Below are 11,097 nucleotides of genomic sequence, written 5' to 3' on the forward strand. Positions count from 1 at the left end.
GTGTTTAATTAGTACGAGGCGAAGTTGACTCAAAGTAACAGGTATGGTCATGAATTTTGTTAATTTCAATTCCATGGTTAAAGTTGAACTTATTTCAGGGGTGTTTGGGATTCCTTATTTTACCTTCTTATGCCTTATTTAAGGATTTAAGGCATAAGGTATAAGTTACAATGTTGTTAACTTATACCTTATACACTCACAAAATCCAACTTTTCCAAACACCTTAAAACTTATAACACATAAGTTATAAGCTATAAGGAGCAAAAATAAGGAATCCCAAACAGCCACGAACACCGGCATCGTTGACTCAACTAATTTTGTGTTTTCCGACTTCGATTCATGTAGAGATATTCTCCTAATTAATCAAATCTAATGGATTAAATCTAATCCATCTAAGTTTAATCTTGGCAATTCCAAGTTGAGGGTGACCCATTATAGGGTTGAGCCACCATACTCCTATAATCTTCCTCAACATTCAACAAGTTGTTTTTCTTCCCAATACTATATGGCTCTGTATATAAAATTACTCTCATACATGTGAACAATGATGTGAATCTGAGACGAGCGTTCGTATTTCGCAAATATGAGACAAGATGATGAGGGATCATCATTGATAATTGCAAAAACATTCATTAGAAATGTCTTTTGGTTGAAGGATTTGATATTCGAGTAGGTGTTTCCAAATTTCCTTCTTCGGTTCACATCATTAGGAAAAATGTGTGCTCGTAATCGACAAATTTAATTCTCCAGGTGACATCGGAAATCGATTGTCAATATGTAAATTCTTCAAAATCAGGTCTTGCCATCTAAAAGTTTAGTGGGAAGCCGATTTATGGTATAAATATCCATGCTAAAGGCTTCAACCCAATAAGCGGGAGGAACATGTCCATTAAAGAGCTTGTTCAAACCGGTTTCAACCAAATGTCGGTTCTCTTGTTCAACCTGTGGTTTTGTTGCGAGGTGCAAGGACACGGAATTTGGTGAAAGGTGCCATTGGTCTAAAAAAGTTGTTTAACATGGTGGTTTACAAATTCCGTACCACCGTTACTTTAAAAGACTTTTATCTTTCAAGAGAATTGAGTTTGAACAAAATTCATAAAAACTGTTAATATAGTATGAACCTCCAACTTTGTTTTGAGGGGGTAGAACCACGTGAACCGAGAGAAGTCATCTATAAAAAGTATATAGTACTGGGGATTACTAACTGATCGGAGACATACTCCATACATCACAGTGAATTAAGCAACAGTTTGAGTGCATGATTGGTAGTTAGATCAAATGGTAAACGATGACACTTGGATAATTCACATGAGTGAGAAGTAATAGGGTTGGGAAGTAATTAAAGATTTAACAGATAAATGCCCTGCTTTATTTAAATACAAAATTGTATCAAATGATACATGCCCAAACGTAAATACGAAAGTTCAAAAGATGCTTAAGGAGTGCTATAATCAACATAAAATGCCCTTAGAGCAGTGTGCAACACATAGAGTCCATCTTCACAGCGGCCTTGGGCGAACTTGTTTAGTGCTCCTAATATAAAGAAGATTTTTAGTTAAATTAGGAACAACCAAAACATCATTTAAGCGAATACGATTAGATAGTTTGGTGTGTCCAATACGGGAAACAGGAAGGGACTTGTAGTTTCTATACGTAACCTTATTATCCCTGGAGTATGGGTGGCATTGTTCACGTTGTTGGGAGAGAGAGTCGTGTGATCAGTGGACCCCGTATCAGCACACTAGTCTGGTTCTGAGGATGTAACGTGGCATTGAGCAAGGAAAGATTTGGCTAAATCAGTTTCCGAAGGTGCGGATCGAGAGGAATAGCTTGGAAGATTTGGATAGTGTTAAACTTTTAGACAAGCCAATTAAGAACACGAACACGGGATTTGATCAACACACGATCAACTATTTTATTAAGAAAACGACTAACGAGAAAAACTTAATAATTAACTAACAATTAAACCAATGGTATATATAAACCCAAGGTTCTAATCCTATACTAACTCAAATACATAATTTGAATCCAAAACAAATAGGATTAAATAAAATAAGACTAACTTATCCAATAATAATAAACTAATTATTATATTAATTATTCTCCATGATTCTAGGAGTCTTCAATCTGAGTTGGTGTTGGACACGTTTAACACTCCTTCTCAACACCAAACTTCTTCTAACCGTGACACACACGAAAAACGTACCTTGACTCGAAACAACCCATGATTCAATTCAACAAGCCGTGTCTTCCGGCTTTGACTCAAGTGTTGAATTCCAACACTCCCTCTAGATCTATACTTGTTCCTCTCAGGTCCTTCACAACCCGCAACATTCATATCTCTTTGGACTCGTCACACGCCTTCAAACGAAGTTGCGTCCTGGCCAGTTACGCCTTAATCTACACAAGATCTAGGACATATTCAACTCACCTCCAAACAGACTTATCACAAGCCTTGATCATCTTCGGTGCTCTCCTACGAACCCACTGTTCGTACAAACCGAAACCATTGAGCCCACTGTCTTCTATTTTGACAGCCCCAAAACCATAACTATTTGACCATTTTTAGCCACCGGTTCTAGCTCCATAACGCATCCCTCACGGTTGTCAACAACCTAAACTGCTGCTGACGTGTATGTTATGATTTGGTCCCGAAACCGGACCCCGAACATCTGATGTTGTTGTCTCGTTTAGACAGCCCGATAATGTTACCACTCGGGACTGTTGGATCATCGATCCAACCCACTAAACTACCCCGACACACGGAGATTTAACCATACCTACATACGATCATGGCACAACATCATTGCTCGACACGTGGAGATTTAACCATCCTGACACACGGTGATGGCACATCATCGCTGCCCCGACACACGGAGATCTAACCATCCCGACACACGGTGATGGCACATCATCACCGCTCTGACACACGGAGATCGGACCATCCTGACAGATGGTGATGGCACACCATCAGTGAAACCTTCAACTAAACGAACACCAAAAACAAAGTTAACACACAACCTTGTTATACTTCATTATACCGGCAAACCCAAACCACCTTGTAACTCCCTCATGTCACTAGCTCGCCACTGAACCGTTGTGAATCGGTTATACGTCGCCCAAAAACAACTTCAAACTAAACGTGAACACCTAAATCGAAAACTAATTACAACCTGGATACATTCGATAGGAAACTGCAATAGAAACCTCAACACCTTCGATCAAAAACTCACCGCCGAAGGGGACCTGGACACACCTTAGATTGGAAATTTACCGTAATCGGTTTCATCGGTGGCTGTTTTACAACTTTTTATTTCATTTCTTTGATAAATCAATACTCCAAAGATATTTGCAAGTCAAGACAAATAAGCTTGCAAATAATTCTTCCTCCTTGGAGACTAGTGCCACGAATCAATTTGCTTCAAGCCTTCAAAGGTAGACTTTGACCTAGAAAATAATAATTCTTGCAACTAGTTACGAACAATGAGGAATAAATTGTTCCTTTGGCTGCAAGCAACAAATCCTCATGCACACCAACTTTGATTTGACAAACAAAAACCAGGAGTTTTATTAAGAAAACCAGCAGCATGAAAAATCTTCTTCACATGAGCCATTAGCCAACCAAGATTGAGTATATCTCCTCTTTTGCAGCTACGAACGCCCCTGTAGTCCCAGACGGAACTCTCGCATGACATGACAATGTACGAGCCCTAGGCTCTGATACCACTTGTTAAACTTTAGCCCTGTGAAACAAAGGCCTGGGCGTTTAAGAATCTTGGGTAACTTGTTCAAGATTGGAGTCGTGATCGAGATTGAAGTCATGGCACATCTTCACGTTGTAAGTGGTATTACAATTAATTGAAGGAAAAAGAAAGAAATAAGCAAGCAACCTCCTGAATTAATTACGAGGCGGCTACTGTTGATTGTGGAATTTATTTGGAAGTAGGTTGATGATATAATTAAGCAACCGAGTTTCTTGGTGAAACTCTTATTTAGAGTCGTAAACAAGACTTAGCAACAGTAGCATGTGGACCCGGGTTCCGATGGTGAACGAGTTGCGACCTATTTGTCGATTGAATCGATTGAAGTCGAAGGAAGCGAGGGCCGGAAAGGTGTGTCCAGGTTCCGCGATAAGTTTCCGATCAAAGGTATGTCGAGGTTCCAGTTGTGGTGAGTTTTCGATCGAAGGTGTGTCCAGGTTTAGATCGCAATAGGTTTCCGATCTAACAAAGGTGTGTCCCGGTTCAGATCGAGGTGAGTAAATTTTCGATTAAAGGTGTGTCCGCGGTTCTGAACGATGGTGCGTCCATCACGAAGATGGTGCTATTGGTGATAAACTATTCAGTTATTTGGTGAATTGTCTCCAAGTGAACATGGGTTGCATGATAATGTGGTTTTTTATTTAAGTGGTGAAACTTTCTCATGCAAGTTGGTAATTGTTAGAAAAAATATTTTGTTTGTCAAATAATATTCTAGTTCAGGTTCTTTGAATTCGTTAGTCGAATAAAGGTGAAAAGCTTTCCAACAACTGTTAGTCGGTGTTAGTGTTTTGTTATTGATCTCCGCTTGAAAATCGTAACGTACAGGGCAACAATGGTTCACGATGTTGACAACAACGAGGGATGAATTCTGGAGCTGGAACCGGTGGCTAAAAATGGCCACATAGTTCTTGTTAAACTTTTAGACAAGCCAATCAAGAACACGAAAACGGGATTTGATCAACACACGATCAACTATTTTATTAAGAAAACGACTAACGAGAAAAACTTAATAATTAACTAACACATTGAACCTAGGGTATATATAAGTCCACGGTTCCAATCATATACTAACTCAAATACACAATTTGAATCCAACACAAATAGGATTAAATTAAATAAGACTAACTTATCTTATAATAATAAACTAATTATTATATTAAATATTCTCTGAGATATTAGGAGACTTCAATCTGATTTGGTGTTGGACACGTTTAACACTCCCTCTCAACACCAAACTTCTTTTAACCGTGACACACACAAAGCACCTCGACTCGAAACAACCCGCGCGTCTTCCGACATCGGCTCAAATGTTGAAATCCAACACTCCCTCTAGATTCATACTTGGTAATTCCAAGGTCTTTTACGGTCCCGCAACACCTGTATCTCTTTAAACTTGATTTCTGGTCTCGTCACACGCCTTCACACGAAGTTGCGTCTTGGTTCGTTACTCCTTAATCTACAGAAGATCTAGGACATATTCAACTCACCTCCAAACAACCATATCACATGCCTTGAATATCTTCGATGCTCTCCTACGAACCCACTTTTCGCACAAACTGAAACCATTGAGCCTGCTGTCTTCACTTTGACAGCCCCAAAACAGTAACTATGTGGCCATTTTTAGCCACCGGTTCTAGCTCCATAACACATCCCTCACGGTTATCAACAACCTGAACCGCTGCTGAATTGTACGTCACGATTTGGTCCCGAAACCGGACCCCGAACATCTAATGTTGTCTCGTTTAGAGAGCCCGGGACTGTAGGATCATTGATCCAACCCACTAAACTACCCGACACACGGAGACTTAACCATACCGACACATGATCATGGCACAACATCACTGCTCGACACACGGATATTTAACCATCCCGACACATGATAATGGCACATCATCATGGCCCAACACACGGAGAACTGACCATCCCGACAGACGGTGATGGCACACCATCAGTGAAACCTTCAACTCAACGAAACACCAAAAACAAAGTTGACACACAACCTTGTTACACTCCGTTATATCGGCAAGCCCGAACCACTTTGTAACTTCCTGGTAACAACCCTCACTGTCATTGGCTCTGATACCACTTGTTAAACTTTTAGACAAGCCAATCAAGAACACGAACACGGGATTTGATCAACACACGATCAACTCTTTTATTAAGAAAACGACTAACGAGAAAAACTTAATAATTAACTAACACATTGAACCGAGGGTATATATAAGTCCACGGTTCCAATCCTATACTAACTCAAATACACAATTTGAATCCAACACAAATAGGATTAAATTAAATAAGACTAAATTATCTTATAATAATAAACTAGTTATTATATTAAATATTCTCTGAGATATTAAAAGACTTCAATCTGATTTGGTGTTGGACACGTTTAACAGATAGTTAATTCTATCTAACAATTATCATGAACATGTTTCTCTTTCTTATCATAATTATCTCAATATATGTTCTCTTTGCTGTTGTTAACTTATTATGCATTTGTTTCTTTGCTACAGCTGATACACGATAATGGTGTCGTGTAACACATGACTAGATGAATAACTAGTTATTGCAATGTTTTCATAATAGAACTAGACATTGAACCGATCGTCTTACAGGTCTACTAGTTGGACCAATAAAACGACTTTAACTTTAACTGTTTAATTGTACGTTATATATAAAATAAAATTATTATACGTCATTATGATATTATCAAGTTTTATTACATGATCTAGCAACTTTTTCTTCGTTTTATCACTAAACTTATGATTACACCACCCAAAGTATATACTCGATTGTGGCTTCGTGCTCTCCATATGTAATTCTTTTAGGACATATGTAATTTTTCCGGGGTCTTTAACTACCGCTCTCCTAACTTTTACTATTTGCGTGCTTCTTGAACTCAACAACACCTCATGTTGTTAAACACTTAAACTAACATTTATCATTTTCTCGCTAACAAACATTTTTGACTAATCCCGCTAATTTCTTTACCATCAATATTCTAATTTGTATATATTAGTATTGGAATTTCTTTAACCCCAATAACACTCTAGGATTATGATATGGTCTTCTCAATTCATTATTTTGACCATGTTCATTTTTAGCAGACTTGCAAGAACTCAAAGTTTATCAACAATTTTCTTTGGTTCTTCTAACACATTTCAAAATAACACTTTTAACAATTCATCTTTACTCATAACTGAACATGTCATGTATAACCCAAAATCTCTAACTTGGTTAAATTTCCATACATTAACACACATAGAAACTCTTAAAGGTGACTAGGATCTATGGCTATTGAAGTAGAATGATATACAAACATCAAACTGGTTGGTTTAAACAACACCTTAGCTAGTCATTAACTTTAGAATATCACCAAGATATGTTACTAGATCGTTCCATAGTGCCAGTGCGCCTCTAGCCATTTTTAAATTACTATTTGTTAGTTATTATCATGTGTTTTTTTATTTATAATTGTATTTATTAATACTATTTATTACTTATTATTAACTATTATTATTGGGTGGCCCGCCGGTGATTCAAATTAGCCGTTAAAAAAGTAGCACTAAAAATAAAGAAAAACAACATGATATGAATGGAGCATGGACCCACCAACCTTTGAATTTACCCGTTCTTTCTCGCGTGCATCACCCTCATGTGCCACAATAGCACAACCCCTATTGCAGCATGCCTAACGTACGTGGCTCAATCTTTATGGAGGTATGTTTTACTGTGGAGGTCTTTATTAGTTTCATCAGAAGGAAAAAGAAAATTATTTATGAAATGGTTAAATTGGTTAAACATCAAAAGACATGAACATATGAAGAGAAAATGTATGACCTCTATGTTCAAATAGGAATTCAAACAAGAAATCAATTGCAAACGACCTAGCTCCCAAGAATTCTTACTATTTTCCGGGGACGGCCCTAGCTCTCATAGTCCATTTCCAAACAAGATTATGTAAAACTTAGAGCAACACCAACTTGAAAGACCCGAATGGTTAATACGAAAAGTATAAGGGTGATACGAAAGATCTCAAGGGGCGGTTTGGTGGAGATCTAAAGTTCAGGGACCAAGTTGAATAACTTGGTGTCATAGTTATCTTTTTATTTATTATTAAATAAATTAGAAGTCTAGTATTATTATGTATCCTAGTTTGAGTAGGATTAGAATTGTGGGTGTTATATAAACCCATCATAAGTTTCTTTTGTTTAGAGTAGAGAGAGTCGAAAGTATTTGTTCTTGTTTCTTATTAATGAAAAGAGTCGCATAAACGTTTTATGCAAAATCGTGTTTGGTGTTCTTGATTCACTTGTCTAAGGTTTAACAAGTGGTATCAAAGCCTAACGATCCAGGCTCGTGTTCCGACCGGCGGCAAGTCTTGATTGCGGTGGTAGTTCAATCAAAGGCATAAGAAGCCAAGAAACCTATCGTAGTTAAGGTTCCGGTTGAAGGTGTTAGAAGAAACCGATCGTGGTCAAGAAATAGTTCAAGATCGCTACGGAGGAGAGACTGGAGGCTACTCGAAGATTGATCGAGAGTCATCGGCGGTACGTATCCGAAGCGAGGAAAGGATCCTGAGGTTTTGAAAAGCTCAGTCGGTAGTTCCGGATTGTTTGATTAAAGCCCAAGTAAAAGAAAAGTTTTGTTTACTTTGTTTTTTTGTGGTCGCCGTTGAAGAATAGAAAAGAAAAAGAATTAAAGAGGGCAGAGGGGTTTTGTTTGTGTTTGTCTTATATGTAAGACATATTAAACCCAGGAAGCAAACCATGAATATTATATTACCTACAGCCACCATCTTATATTGCAATTGTATTTGAAATATATTGCAAATTAGTTTCTAGGATAACCACTACTGCCAAAAGTCAAAGTTGCAATTTTGTGTTCATAAAGCGGCCAACAGTTTGTGATCCGTTGATCACGATTAACCAACCAGACGTGACAATATTGACAGTCAAGAAACCGATACGATGTCAGAGTTACAGGTTGTCGGGGGAATTAAGAAACTGAACCAGAGCAACTATAAACAATGGTCGACATGCATCAGGTCGTATCTTCAAGGTCAAGATCTTTGGCAGGTAACGAATGGTACCGAAACGAGACAACCTGCAAACGATATTAATGGTAGTAACGGGAAGTGGCAGGTGAAAGCGGGTCAGGCGATGTTTATCATCAAGACAACAGTTGATGATGATGTTCTTGATCGCATTCAAGATCTCGAATACCCAAAGCAAGCGTGGGATACGCTGGAGACCTTATTCACGAAGAAAAACGATGCTCGATTGCAACTAGTCGAAGGTGAGTTGATGACGATTTCTCAAGGTGATCTTCCTATTTCATAATATTTTTGTAAAGTGAAGAATCTATGTCGCGAGATTGGAGAACTCGATCCACAATCTCGGGTTAGCGACGCTCGTATGAAGCGGATACTCATCCACGGGTTAAGGCCGGAGTATCGTAGTTTCGTTACCGCTATTCAAGGGTGGGCGACCCAACCGAGTATTATCGAGTTCGAGAATATTCTTGCTGGACAAGAAGCCTTAGCAAAACAGTTAGCCAGTGTGTCGGTTAAAACCGAGAGTGAAGCCTTGTATGTCGGAAGGAAGGAGAAGCATCGGTTCAACAAAAATAAGATCTGTTATGGTGAGAAAGGCAAAGGTAAATATTGGGAGAACGAGAAACGTGACCGACCCAAGAAGAGAGAATGGAACCGGAAGGGCCGGGTTGACAATTTTGAAGAAGATTCATCGGACGAAGAGAATCGAGACAAGGAATCAAGGTACCAATCAAAGGAGTTTTCTTTTAGGTGCCATAACTGTGGATAAAGAGGGCATATGGCAAAGTAATGTCGAGAACCTAAGGAGGAAGGTAATGCAGTTGTTGTTAGAGAAGAAGAACCATGGGATGTGGAGGCTAATATGGCCGAGGTTCAAGGAAAATACGCAGTTGACACCGAATTCAAACCGAATCTGGTAGATGAATGGTTTGAAGAAGGCTCCTGTTGGTGGACAGATAAGGAAGTAGTGCCAGAGTCGCCGTTAAAGGTAACCTTGGAATCATCTATTGTTATTTTAAATCTAGATGATGAGGAAATCATGGTTGAAGAAGAAGATACGGTTGATCAAGACGTAACCGTGATTGGAACCGAACAAGACGAGAGAGAAACCGTGTTGGAAGAAGTGCACGAGGAGGTAGCTCCGTCTCATGTTACGGGTTGTGTAACATCCAAAAATATTCTAATATTAAATAAAGAAAGTTGTGTTAAATTTTCGTGTGCTAAATAATATTAACTAGCATCTAATAAGGAAAAGATCATGGACTTGGACTAATTAAGATGGATTAAAGAGAATAGGCCTTAGGTCCATGGGCTTTAAGGGATATAAATACCCCCTAAACCAACCTAAAACCCTAATCCTCATTCCATCTTTCCATATATGCCTACACACTCCAAACACACACATAACCACCTTACGGCCGAGAGAGAAAGAGGGAAAGCAAGATCGAGCGAACATTCGTTTTTGGTGGATCTTGACTATTCGAGCCATATACGAGATTTATAGTTCATAAACAAGCTAGCCTAGACCAAACGAAAACGTAAAGGTATGATTTCGATCTTAAAGTTTATGTTTTTATAGACGGTTAGCCTTGAAACTTGAGTCTAGGATAGATCGGGTTTAAACAAAACATAAAGTTGTAAACTTGATAACAAAACATGAGTGTAATGAACCCAAAAATGGAAACGGCTCGTTTAAAATGGAACCCTAAGATCTAGTTTTGAACGTTTTAGCTTAAAGGTCCAAACTTTATGTGTTTTCGGGCCGAATCTTATCCAAAAATGACCATGGGAAGGATCGCGGGTTGGTTAAATATCATATTCAAGGATTTCACGTTGAACGGAGATGATTATGGGAGGGTTAAGAGCGACGGTGGCTGCGGCTGGGCAACTTCTCCTGCAGCTAAGCTCGCTGCACAAGTTCGCCAAGCCAAGTTCGCCAAGCTAAGTTCGCTTAAGGATAAGTTCGTTTAAAACTAAGCTCGCTAGTGTTAACTTCGTTGAACATTAAGTTCGCCAATGTTAACTTCGTTGAACATTAACTTCGCATGTATACAAGTTCGCTGCCTTAACTTCGCTGGCGTTAAGTTCGCCACTGATGAGAGCACTTAAGTTAAGTTCGCTTAACCTAAGTTCGCTTAAGTTAAGTTCGCTTAATGTTTGGTTCGATTAAGATGCTACGTAAAAGTAATCCAGTACTAGACAACGAATCGGATAGCGAATCAGACTTAGTTCATTATGAAGAATGAGTTAACGAATTAGAAAATAAATTAAAATCCTAAT

The sequence above is a fragment of the Bidens hawaiensis genome, unplaced genomic scaffold (genome assembly GCF_021521415.1).
Source record: "Bidens hawaiensis isolate Kalapana, Puna unplaced genomic scaffold, B.hawaiensis_p1.1 tig00042291_1, whole genome shotgun sequence".
Taxonomy (NCBI): domain Eukaryota; kingdom Viridiplantae; phylum Streptophyta; class Magnoliopsida; order Asterales; family Asteraceae; genus Bidens; species Bidens hawaiensis.